This window comes from Myiozetetes cayanensis, unplaced genomic scaffold (assembly GCF_022539395.1).
Source record: "Myiozetetes cayanensis isolate MyiCay16 unplaced genomic scaffold, myiCay2020 scf28, whole genome shotgun sequence".
Classification (NCBI taxonomy): domain Eukaryota; kingdom Metazoa; phylum Chordata; class Aves; order Passeriformes; family Tyrannidae; genus Myiozetetes; species Myiozetetes cayanensis.
Genome location: NW_026087499.1, coordinates 3190861 through 3204251, shown reverse-complemented (window position 1 = coordinate 3204251; position 13391 = coordinate 3190861). Strand labels below are relative to the sequence as shown.

At 46.9% G+C, this 13391-nt stretch overlaps 1 protein-coding gene across 1 annotated transcript in view; it reads left to right on the top strand.

Annotated features, from left to right (window-relative positions):
* The first annotated feature begins 2970 nt into the window (after positions 1-2970).
* Positions 2971-13391, top strand: part of RERE (arginine-glutamic acid dipeptide repeats) — a 192125-nt gene continuing 181704 nt past the window's right edge. The window contains exon 1 of the mRNA XM_050322215.1: positions 2971-3100. The gene's annotated coding sequence lies outside the window, so the exon portion shown is untranslated. The remainder of the gene's footprint in view (positions 3101-13391) is intronic.

Genomic DNA, 13391 nt, shown 5'->3' with positions numbered 1-13391 from the left:
GGGAACCACAAAATCCTGCAGTGACCAGACAGGAGAACAAAGATCTCCCTCAGCAGCATTTGGGTGTTCCTTGGCCTTGTGTTGAACCTGAACCTCGTGGATTTAGCTGGTAGAAGATGGTGATGGGACGAGCTCTGTGGGTTTTATTATTATTATTATTTATTTATCATCGTCCAAAGGGAGAGCTGAGTCTTTGCCAAAAAAAAACCAAAACAAAACAACCCAAACAAAGAAGCAGCTTCAAGTGCTGTTCCTGCAGCAATCCTCTGGCTGAGAGGCAAACTTATAATTGGATCACTTGCTCGTGGTATGAGGATGTGGGTTTGCCTGCTAGAACTGGCTGGGAATAATTTTGGGGGGTAAACAGATGTTTGTTATACAGTTGAGTCAAAGAATCCTAAAATGGTTTGGGTTGGAAGGGACCTTAAAGATCATCCAGTTCTAACGCCTGCCATGGGCAGGGACACCTTCCACTCTCCCAGGTTGCTCCAACCTGGCCTTGGACACTTCCAGGGATGGGGCAGCCACAGCTACTCTGGGCAAGCTGTGCCAGGGCCTCCCCACCCTCCCAGGGAAGGATTTCTCCCCAGTATTCCCTCTAATCCTCCCCTCTGGCAGTCTGAAGCCATTCCCCTGGTGCTGTCCCTCCAGACCTTTGCCAACAGCCTCTCTCCACCTTTCTTGCTGCTCCTTTCAGGCCCTGGGAGGCCACAATTAGGTCACCCTGGAGCCTTCTTCTTTCTGGGCTGAACAATCCCAGTTCTCTCAGCCTTTCCTCGTGGGAGTGGTGCTCCATCCCATCCCTCTGATCAATGTGGTGGCCTCCTCTGGACTAGGATAGGTAGATAGGTAGGTGGATAGCTGCATGGGATAGATGGGTGGGTATATCTGAGAATATTCACCCCAGCCATGCCAGTTTCTGTTTAACAACACAAGATGACATCAGAATGCTGTGAGCACTCACTTGTGATCCTCGTGTGGTGATGTGATCAGCGGGTTTGTAGGAGAGGAAAGAGGAAGAGAAAGAAAGAAAGAAAGAGAGAGAAGCTGCTGTGAAGAATCTTCCCCTCACAGAGAGGAGAGCCCGGAGAAAGCTGAAGGCAAACCCTCCATGGTGGCAGCTCCTGCAGTTTTTAACACTTCCATCCAGAGGCCAAGGAACATGAAATTGTAATTAGCAGAGAAAATAGGAGAGATGGAATCACACTCTATCAAGGACAGCTTAAGTGCAGCCTCCGAAATGGCTGTGTCAGACACTGGACCGATGTGCATTTTTAGACGCTTATCTAAATTAGTTATTAGAACACAATCAGCTCCGGGCCTCAACCTCTGCTGGTGATGGCCCCGAAGTTATGCTGGGGATAAATTTGTCCTGTGTGTTCGGGGCAAAGAACTAAATTCCTCTGATGTGCAGGGCTCAGATCTGTTCGTGTGTGCCTCTCTCTCCAGTGAGAGCAGCTCCCGCTTCCCCCCGCTGAAGGCAATAACATCCAACTTCTCTCTGTGATGTGCCCAGAACCAGCACTGAAGGCAGTTTACAGAGACAGCAAACAGTTGGGGTTACACCACTGTAATTGAGGGCAAAATCTGCCCTGACATATCCGAGGGCCTTTTCAGAAAGAAGATACAATTCCACATGGAAGTGCTCAGATCCCTGGGAAGAGCGTGTGACTTCCTTCACTTCCCTGTGATTTGTTTTGCTGGCCTGTGCAGGAGGGGTGAGGTTGATGTTAAATAACAGCTCTGCCTTGTTTTCAGCACTGGTACCTCCACGTTATCTTTGCTAAATACGCGACAGCTCAGAGATGAAGGAGCTTAAACCAAAAAAAAAAAAAAAACACAAAACCCAACGTCCTAAGTGACCAAGTATTTCATTAATTGCCCCTCGGTGATTTGGAATTCTGCTGCTGTGTCAACTTCCTCACTGCACAGAGCAGCAAGAAGCAGCATCAGCTGTTTACCCAGCAAAGCACTCGTGAATAATCTTAACATTCAGAGCAGGGCCAGTACCAGCAGCTCAGTGGGACTGAGACGGAGCGGGAGCCTGAGAGGGCTGAGTTGTCTTGGGGGTCGAGCACAGGCTGGATTCAATGGTCTTGGAGGTCTTTTCCAGCCTCAGCCATTCTGGGATTTTGTGACTCTGTGCCCAAAATCTGCGGTGCCAGGGCAGGGACGGGCCATGCTGGGAGCAGGGGGGTGGCAGGGGGGCCACCCCAAAAACAACCCCTGTAGTGGCTGAGACATCGAGAAATCAACCCCATCCCTGAACCACTACGGGGGGAAGAGGGGAAAGGGGTGAGGAAGAGGAGGATGGGGAAGAGGAAGAAGGGGATGAGGAGGAGGAAGAGAAGGGAGGGGGGAAAGGAGAAGAAAGAGGGGATGGGGAAGAATAGAAAGGGGGGTGAAGGACGTGGGGAAGAGGAAGGTGGGGAGGGAAGGGAAGGGGAAGAAGGGATGGGGAAAAGGAGGATGGCAAAGAGGAAAATGGAGATGGGGGGAGAGAAGGGGGGGAAAGGGGATGGAGGGATGGAGAAGAAGGGGATGGGGGAGAAGAGGTGCAGAAAAGGGCGATGGGGAAGGGAAAGGGGATAGGAACGAGGGTGAGGAAGGGGGTTAGAAGGTGGAGGGGGGGCCAGAAGGGGCTGCGAGAAGGGCAGGGGGGACACCCCCCGTGTCCGGGCGCCGCCGCCTTTGTGCCCGCTGCCCGCACCGCCTTCACCACGCTCCCCGCACCCCCTTCCATCGGCGGCCGCCATTGGCCCGCCCCGCCCTCCCGTGGCGCCTCCTCCAATGGCGCGCGGCGTCACTGCGGGGCGGGCGGCGGCGCCGGCCGTGCCCGGCCCGTGCGTGCCGTGCGTGAGGGCAGGGCCGGGCGGGGGCGGCGCAGGGGGCCCGCACCGGCCGCTCCTCCTCCTCCTCCTCCTCCTCCTCCTCCTCCTCCATCCCCTCCTTGTTCCCCGGGAAGATGCCCCTGGGCTGCCGCTGCTGAGCGCCGCTCGCTCGCCGTCCCCCCCCCACCCCTTCTTGTTCTCCGCCGCCGCCGCCGCTTTGTCCCGGCAGCGCCCCCGGAGCCGCCGCGGATGGTGTAGAGCCCGCAGAGGTGGGTGGGGGGCTCGGGGGGGTTTTGTTGTGCCCGGCCGCGAGGCCCTTCCCTGTTATCCAGGGAATCCGGGGGCTGGAGCCGTGGGGGGCGAGGGGAGGGAGCGCTGGGAGAGGGAACTCCGCCGGGAATTCGGGGGGATTGGAGGGGGGGTGTTTTGGGGGGTGAAGGGGGGAGAAAGTCCCTGGTCGGAGTTCTGGGTGCTGGGTCTGGCTGTGTTTGGTCTATGTGTGTGTGTGTTTGGCTTTTTATTTATTTAATTATTTCTTTATTTCTTTATTTTATCTCTTTATCTCTATTTTATTTCTCGTAATTCCTTATTTCTCAAGGTATTTCTTCGTTTCTTTATTTTTATTTCTTTTAATTATTTTCCTTATTTTATTTATTTTCCTCCGTTTTACTCTCTTTATTTTATTTCTTTATTTCCTTATTTCTTCATCTCTGTATTTCTTTAATGTCTTCATTTTATTTCTTTATTTTGTCTTCTCTTCGTCCCTTTATTTCTGTGTTTTACCTCTTTATTTATTTTATTCATTGATTTATTTATTTAATTTCTTTATTGTATTTCGGGGTTTTGTTTGTTTGTTTGTTTATTTCTTTATTGCTGCCTGCCCCTGATGCTCGGCAGAGAGAGAATGCTCTCGGAGAAAGGTTTTCAACTTGTGAACCTTCTAAATAACCGTGATATATGACTAACATCCATATGGTTCAGAGAAAAATCCAGTGAGCTGTTCAAAAGGCACACACTTGTTTTCGTGTGTGCGGGTACAGAACTGGGAAACGAAGATTTTATGCAAATGGATTTAATCACAACATTTTCAGTAGCATAGGAAGGGGTGGGGTTTTATTTTTTCTTTCTTTCCTTTTTTTTAATTTTTCGTGGTATGTTTGTTTTGTTTGGTTCCCATTTTCTCCTTCCTGAAGCGTGAAAAGAAGATGCCCAGAATCAGGAAAAGTAGTAGGAGGTGGAAAACATTGGAGGCTTCCTTTGCTGCAAGTGGCTGCTCGAGCAATTGCTGGGAGGAAAACAATGTGATTCATTGTCGAGGTGCCTTTGCCCCTTGGATTTATTTTCACGGGCTGCTCGCGGTTATTTTGGGTTGCTGGCTCCCTATGCCGGGTTTTTCCTCGAAGCACTGGCGTTCTTGGAAGATTTGGGGGGCTCGGGAGGGTTTTTTGCGCTGCTGTTTTGGTGGCTGTTTTTTACTCCTGGGTTGCCTCGGCCAGTTATGGAAATCAAAGATATTATTTTGCTCGTGCAGCTGAGCTGAGGAGCCTCAGCCACTCGTCCTCGCTGCTCGAGTGTAATAAAAATGCTTTTTTTTTTTTTTGGGGAACAAACCTGAAGGAGTGATATGATTCAGGCAGCGTGTCTCCTCTTTAAATGTGGGTTTTAACCGGCTAAAAATGAACGCTGTGTCAAAAGAAGTAGTTGTTGGTTGTGAAAGGCACATGCCCACGTTTTTGAATAATGTGCAATGTACAACGCCTGCCCCTGATGCTCTGCAGAGAGAGAATGCTCTCGGAGAAAGGTTTTCAACTTGTGAACCTTCTAAATAACCGTGATATATGACTAACATCCATATGGTTCAGAGAAAAATCCAGTGAGCTGTTCAAAAGGCACACACTTGTTTTCGTGTGTGCGGGTACAGAACTGGGAAACGAAGATTTTATGCAAATGGATTTAATCACAACATTTTCAGTAGCATAGGAAGGGGTGGGGTTTTATTTTTTCTTTCTTTCCTTTTTTTTTTTTTTAATTTTTCGTGGTATGTTTGTTTTGTTTGGTTCCCATTTTCTCCTTCCTGAAGCGTGAAAAGAAGATGCCCAGAATCAGGAAAAGTAGTAGGAGGTGGAAAACATTGGAGGCTTCCTTTGCTGCAAGTGGCTGCTCGAGCAATTGCTGGGAGGAAAACAATGTGATTCATTGTCGAGGTGCCTTTGCCCCTTGGATTTATTTTCACGGGCTGCTCGCGGTTATTTTGGGTTGCTGGCTCCCTATGCCGGGTTTTTCCTCGAAGCACTGGCGTTCTTGGAAGATTTGGGGGGCTCGGGAGGGTTTTTTGCGCTGCTGTTTTGGTGGCTGTTTTTTACTCCTGGGTTGCCTCGGCCAGTTATGGAAATCAAAGATATTATTTTGCTCGTGCAGCTGAGCTGAGGAGCCTCAGCCACTCGTCCTCGCTGCTCGAGTGTAATAAAAATGCTTTTTTTTTTTTTTTGGAACAAACCTGAAGGAGTGATATGATTCAGGCAGCGTGTCTGCTCTTTAAATGTGGGTTTTAACCGGCTAAAAATGAACGCTGTGTCAAAAGAAGTAGTTGTTGGTTGTGAAAGGCACATGCCCCACGTTTTTGAATAATGTGCAATGTACAACGTTTGGTTGTTTGTTTGTTTGTTTGTTTGTTTGTTTGTTTCATTTTTTCCCTGTCGTTCTGGTATTGCCAGGCAAACATTTTTGATGGGTCTTTGTGTTTTTTTGGGTGTTATGGTGGTGGGTTTTTTTTTGTACACATTTAGAATGGAGAAATCCATGGTGGTTCAGAGGCGTGGAAAGCGCTTCTCTAATAATAAAAGCGCTTCTGGTAAATACGCCTCATCTCGGGTTTTACTCCTCCGGTTCGCCCCATAAATTGTGGAGCGGGGTTGATTTGGGGGTCCGGGTGATTTTGGGGGGGTCTGCGCGGTGGTTGCCGAGGGCTGGAGGGACGAGCAGGAGGTGGATGCACACAATGCCCGGGCTGGGAGCTCATTGTTCTTCTCTGAGCTCCGCTGTGTTTGGGACCGTGCTCTCGCTCGCACAACGGCCTCTTTTTTTTTCCCCCCTCGGAGGAGCGAAAGATCGGGATGGAGAAGCGTTTTCTGCCTTTTCCTCCTCCCCCCAGCACGGCCTTTTTGGTCCCTCGATTTAAAAAAAAAAAAAAAAAAAAAAAAAAAAAGGAAATAGTAAATTAGAAGCTAAAGGGCGCCAAAACATTGTGTATGTTCTGTGCTCCTCCTCCCTCCTCCGCTCGCTGTCTGGGAGTGGATGTGGAGAAGGGAGCACATGAGGTGAGACTCGGAAGTGCACTCCATTGAACCCCTCGCAACTTTCTTTCGTGTTCCACCTTCTCCCCTCCCTCTCCCAAATGAAAAAAAAACACCACAAAAAAAACAAAACACAAACCACCCCAGCCGGCCTGAAATAAGAATCGCTGCCCTCCCTTCCAGGTTTGTGTGTTGGCTGTGGGTTGTTTGGTCCGGAGGTGTGTGCAGGGAAAGCTGCCCCCAAGGAGGGGGGGGATAGGTCACATAAGTGCAGTGGAGTGGCAAAAGCGAGAGGAAATGTGCAGAGCTGGCTTCGGTGTGTCCGTGGTTTCCTTTCCTGGTGAGTGTTGAGGGCTTTTGTTTTTACAGCAGCTGCTTTAGAAAGGCCAAAGCCGGTTGTAGGATTGTAGGGTATGTGGAGCTGGAGTGGCCCCATAAGGATCATGGAGTCCTTGCAGGACTGGGGTGTGTGTATTGAGGCTGTGAAAGAGCGACTGATGCACAAGGGGTTGAGATTTTGGGTTGTTGGGGTATGGTAAAATCTCAGTCAGCTCACTGGTGACTTCAGCTGGCTGGTGATAGCGAGGTCTGCAGGAGTGGGTGAAAAGATAACGTGTGGGTGTTGAGGAAGAGTTGCCAGTGTGCTGGATCCTGTGGAAAATAAAAAACAGTGACTGTGGTGGTTTAATCATGAGGCCTCCCAGTTTTGTTTTTGACTCTTCAGCTGACTTCAGTGTGCAGTTGGGGTAAATGACTTCATTTTCCTTACCTGAATAACACGTGGTGGTTGCCTCTGGGTTGAGAAATCTTTTCTTGAGTATTTTTCTCCCACTCCCATGGCTTTGGTGTGGCCAGTGCTAATGCCCCTGTGGGCTATTGTCTGCAGGAATGCTGTGGTGTGAGTTCCCAGAGGTACAGTGAGATCCTTGTGCTGCCTCTCTGTGGCTCTGAGATTCCTGTGCCCCGTGAATTTGTGCTGTGGAGTGACAGAGGGAGGGATAACTCTCCATCTGCACAAAGCTCTTCAAAATAGGAGGCATTCCTGGGGCAGAAGAGGTGAATGGAACTGGGAAGAGACAGATCTGCCTTAACCAGTAATTAAGTAGCTGGATTTAAAAAAAAAAGAATGATTTCTTTACATCCAGGGACTTGTTTTTCCTTAGGGTGGGAGTTGTTTGCATGCAGAGTCCATCCCGGGGAGCTGTGGGTATGGAGTCAGTGCTGCCACAGCAAAAGGCAAATAACCAACCGTGTTCATGAACATTAAGAGACGTGGTGTGGGCAGTTTATGAAGCTGTGCCAGGGCAGGGTCAGGTTGGCTCTCAGGAGAAGGTTCTTCCCCCAGAAGGTGGTGGGCACTGAACAGGCTGCCCAGGGCAGTGGGCACAGCCCCAGAGCTCCAGGAGTGTGGGTGGGTTTGTTGGGCTGTCAGTGCAGGGCCAGGAGCTGGGCTTGGCCTGGATGATCCTTGTGTGTCCCTTCCAAATCTGTGATTCCATAATTGTTAATGCAGATTGCAGCTTAGGTGAGGAAAAAAACTGTCCTTCTGACGTTGCAGTTTAATAACCATCCGCTTTACTGACACCTTTGTAAATTTACTGTCACAGCTGCAAAATGCATCCCTCTGTTCTAGCCGTGTTTGGCCCATAAAGGAGTTATTTCACTTTGGGGAGTGGGAGGGAAGCAAGTGTGCTCTGAGCACGCAGAATTCAGCAGGGCTGTGCCAGTGGCCGTGTAATGGCACAGCAGAAGGTGTGTTGTCCTCTCAGCAGTGCTGTTCATACACTGAGGTGGCCTGAGGGGAGCTTTGATTTCATTATGAGCCATATTTAAGGACACTGCGAGCTCCAGGAACATCACACTCGCTGGTGTTGGTGTATGAGCACACTGCTCGAATTGTGATTAATTGCTAGTTTAGAGGAACAGTGGCAATTGGAAAACAATTAGTTATTATGTGATCCTGAAATGAGATGAGGGAGCGACTACATGAATTAAAAAAGGGGTGGTTGGGGTTGGAGTTCACTATTCAAAAAACCAAACAAGCTCGAAACAACCAGCTGTTAAGTTTCTAATGTGCAGGTTGGTGTGTTTTTTTAGGATGGTGTCCTGGCTAGGCCGGCTATTTTTAATGTTCAGCTATTTTTCACTCTGGTTTTGCTAAATATTGCAGTTGTTACAGTTGCACGAGGCCCGGACAAATCACCCCGTTTGACTTAAAGGGATGCATACTCTGTGATTTCAGCTCAGAGCTTAAAGTTAAATCAATAGGCTTAAAATACGGTGTATTTCAAGAGAAACCTACCTTTGAACCATAACAGAACAAAACCCCTATTGATTGGAGACCTGTTTATTTAATGTGCTTTTTTTTTAAGAAAAAAAAACCTGCCTGCAACGAAGCTTTGCAGGAACTGATGTGGAAGGGTGGGGAACTGGGAGGTGTGTGAGGCTGGCACGGGGTGGAGTGTGATCAGCTGCGCTCGGGAAATGGCTTTTCCAGCGGGAAAACGCGAGCGCTCCTGGGAGCGATAGGAGGTGCTGGGAGCGGGATCCACAAGGCTTTATTGTGCTCCGGCTGCGCCTTTGCCAGCAGCGTTTTACACAAGCTTTGCTAATGTTGGTGGCTGTGCCCAACTGCTCCTTTCAGAGAGGCTGATGGGGGAACAAAGGAGCAAACAAGATATGAATGCTGCCCTGGCTCCCTCTGCTTTTACAAGTCTGCAGGGGCAAGGAATTGCTGGAAGTGACTGAAAAACACACACAGATGGAAATATTAGCTGGCTGCTCCTGCTTCAAAAGGTGTTGTGGCGTTTGTTTTGGGGTTTATTTTTGGGTTTTTTTGATGCAAATGCCTTGTTAGTTTGGAACTGTAGGTTGACCTAGAGACAAGTGAGACTGGCTTGGATACAAACATCACTTCCCCCTCTGTGCCCAGTGGGGATAATAATCACCTTTTTCTGTGGAATTCTTAGAAACGTGTCCATGGAATGCACCTCTCAAAAGCTGATGGTGTTTCTCTGAGTTGGAGACATGAAGGATTTATTTGGCATGTTAATTCTGTCAGAAGTGCAGCTCTGAAAATGCAATCAGTTTAGCTATTGGCTTAATGTGATAGATTAAAAAGTAAATTTGGATGATTGAGTTATTGAAAAATGGGCAATTCTTTGAACGTGTTGATTGTCTTTTGTTCTTCCTACAGAACACAAATGAGAGGTTAGTTCACTGTTATAAGATTCAGGGTAAGGGGAAGAAAATGAGTGCTCCTGAATTTTGAAGTCTTAGTTAATCTGTGTATTTAATCTGTAATGAAAAACCCCTTAGCATGGTATTTTTAATCCCTGGGACTGAGAGTCAGCGTTGGCCTGTTCCAAACATGCAGCAGGATTTCTGTTTTATGGTGATGGATGTTGCCTGATCTTCTCTAGGGAAGGCTGTAGTGTAAATTTATTTTCATAACCAGCAGGACTAATGAAGTTTCTCCTTTAGTATTTCTGCAAGACGAGAGCTTGTAGGTCCTGAAATTTGCCCCCTCCATCCCTGTTGCCAGTTAAATCTTCTTTTTCCCCCTATTCTTCCTAACAGTGGAGGGGACAAATAACACGGCTGTGGCTGCCAAGCAAAACTCCAAAGGCTGGTTTGTGTCTGGCCATGCCTTGCTGGGGATGTAATTAATTAGGGAGTTTTTTCCTCCCCATCTGCTGGCTCGCACAGAACTTTGAGGAATGCTGGTTGTTGCTGGGATGGACGTGGCTGGTTGGAGGTTCATTACACACCAGAAGTTACTGGCATGGAATGAGAGGAGAAGGAATTGGGGAGGGGGAGGAAGGGGACTGAGGTGAATTAGGGAAGTTTGTTTTCCCTGAGAAACTGGGTGAAAGGAGGAGAAAGGAAGTGGTGTCATCCAGTGCTAATAAAGATTTCTGTGTGTGATGAGCAGTGTCTCCTTCATGGTCCTTTCCGTGTGGTCACCGGGTTTGGGGTGGAACAGGCAGCTTATTGGGCACCTGGCCCATCTTCCTGCAGATATTCCTCCTTTTTTTTGGAGCACTGTGAGTGTCAGCTGGTCTGGGAGCAGGCATATATAAAGGGGAAACATTCCTGTTATATATTATACTGAAAACAAATAAAAACATCAAGGAGCAGAATTTCTTCTTCGTGAGAAATCACCGGTAGTGTTTTCAGACAGGCTTTTGTTTGGTTTGCCATGAACTCTGTGTGTGTGTGTTCACACCAATTCTCCCACAAATGGATCTTCATCTAAAGTTTGCCAAAATCGTTTTGTGGGAATTAAAAAATGCACAAATGGGTCTTCATTTAGACTTTGCCTAATTCGTTTTAGGGGACTAAAACATGATGGATCTTACTTGATCTCTGATACTTTGCAAGTGCTATATCTTAGATTCTTAGGCAGGTATTGTTGGTTAAACTCTGGAATTCTGCACATGGAATCATGTAGTTTGAATGTGTGTAGGGGAAGGGATGGGGGAATCTATCAGGGGCAGGGGGGATTGTTAGTGATGTACATATATATATATATATGGTGAGACTACACTGTGTTTCAAACCTACAACAATCCCATGGTGCTGTATAAAGCAGCAGGATCTAGACTTGAGTGCTTTGGGGTGGTGGAACAGAGAATTAAACCAGACTCTGATGGTTCCTGTCAAAGCTCGCTATTTTGGCAACCAGTTTATTCCCTGGTTTGAGGAAAATGGCAAATTCAGTTAGTAATTAACTCTGTATTACAGGATGTGAGGGGATCAGCAGCTTTGTGCTAAATATCAAAGCTATTAAATATATGTGTTTAAGGATTATGAATCTTCTTAAACAAGTGTGTATATGACAGTAGTCTGCTGATGCCAACATCCACGAGGGACTGGAATACATGGTGTTGATGCTAAAATGCCTCTTTATCTTTTCCTTGATTTAGGAGTCTTCATTCATGCTTGTTAAAATGAAAAGTGTCATGAATATGGAAGAAGAAAGTGCTGCACATCACGGAATTTCCAGTGCTTTAAGGGTTGCATTTCCCTGAGAAAATACCCAGTAAAAAATCAGCATGTCCAGGCAATCAGGACCTTCAGATTGGCTTTGAATTAAGCAACAGAGCAGTTGTTTCGTGCTTGAGGTGAACAAAACACACCCAGTTGAACAACAGTTGTGTGTCCTTCTGGTACCTGCTGTGGCTGTGCCAGGGTGGTACCTTTTGTCTCAGAAGGGACGTCTCCATTGAAGATCTTCTAATGAGGTCGGTGCAGGAGACTTGGAGACACTTAATCCTCATTTTTACAAACTGGGAGTGAGATGCAGGAAATCTAATTTATGTCTCTAAGGTCATTCATTTTCATGAAACTTAATAGACCTGCCTCTGACTGCTCCTTAAACCACTGAATTGTGTTACTTGCCTTCTAATGTGAACCCTTAAGATGGGAAACTTCACTCAGTGATTCAACAAACTTATTTCTCTGTACACTTAAAGGTTTCTGTGAATCAAATGCCCAGCTAGGAAGTCACCAGGAGGTAAACTGGCTTACCCTCAGGCTAATTTAGGCTGAGCATTTAATTTCTGATGTATTGAATTTGTAATACGACTTAAACTGTAGGGTTATTGTTGTGTCACACACGGGTTTATTTGCTGTTACTGGGAGCAAAATGGAAATGGGCATGGTTTTAGGGAAGTAGAATTCATTTTGTTTTCTTTTTTGAGATCCTGCTGGGATTTGCCCCTTGTATCTGTGGTTAATCAGGGGAACCTTGCCCTTGAGGGGAAGCTTAGGCAGAATCCAAGTTCTCTTCTGAGCTGCTCTGGTTGCTGTTTGAATTCTTCATCAGAGTTTGCAGATATTGGAGGGCAGTAGGTGAAAGGATAGTGGTGCAGGTAGTCTGGTAATCTTAAGCTTTATTTCTTTATTTTCTTACTATAGCAGTGCTTAGGGAGGTGCTTGATTTATCAGTGGCACCCTCAGTTACATCTCACATGTCCTTTGGCAGCTCAGTACAAATGTAACCTGTTTATTTTATACCTCTGCCTAGATTTCCTTCATAATTATGCCCGTTTCCCTCCTGTAGACGTTGACATCCCACCTGCTCTGCTTTTTTGATGATTAAGCTGAGTGTTTGAGGATATATTTCTTTCTCTGAGCCTCAGCCACTGTCACAGCTCACCTTCCAGGGCCGGCTTTGTAAAACAGCCTGTAAACAGCATATCTGCTCATTCTTCTGGCTGGAAAAAGTCATTTGATTCTTATTTCCTGCTTGTCTTGGTGTTGAATGGCCCCAGTCTTTTATTGTTGGGGTTTATTGTGTAAATGCATGCTTCTCTCTCCACGGCTGGAATGTGTGAGGAATGAAACCGGCTCCTCCCGTGTTCCGTGGCTCCCTCACTGCTCTCTCTGCAGCCCTGCTGCAATTAATGTTCTCTTGCCCTGCACTGATTATTCACCAAATAACTCCTTCCACAGCTTTTGTCCCAAAGTACGAGTTCAGCAAGAGGTGGGAAGTAATTACTGTTGTGTGTGTGGAGTCCTCCGAGTGGCCGTGATGGTTACGTGGACTCCCAGCTGGGGCTGCTTGGAGCCCTCACGTTGGGTGTTCTTGGGTGGACACAGGGGATTATTAACCAGTGAGGCCTCTTGTTTGTGACATTCTCTTCGAAACCAAGCATGTATCCTGCATTAAATCCCAAAGATATCATAATTAGGTCACGTGTTTAATTCCTGGAGATGATCAAGGGTCACGCTACAAGCACACAGCAAGAGAGACTGGAGAGACTGCACGTTGTTAATTCCTGACAGGAATTTACATTTTGGTATCACAATATTTGGGTTGTGCTCCAGACACTTAAACACCCCCCACCACCCCAAAAAAAAACATGTTGCCTGACCTTCAGCTGAATAACTCACTGCAATTGTGGTTTTTTTCTGCTGATGAAACAGGTGTGAGGGTACTTTGTCATCGTTATCAGGAAGTTTTACAGTTGTTAAGCAATAAGAAAGTGCCAATTTTCTATATCTGTTTACTTTGCTAATCTGCAAATGTGTGTTTAACTCAGTTAAACATGACACATTTCCTTTTGCAGTGCTCATGAAATGGGTAGTTAATGCTCTCAAAACATATAAATAATGGTTTATTTGCATCCCAGCACCACTGAACTCTGGGCCATGTGGCTGCAGATCATCCCTTTCTCACTGTACCTTTTCATTTAAGACATGGTTGCCCTTCTCTTCAAAGGCTAATTCTGCTGGCAACTTGATGTTGTATCTTTGCATTT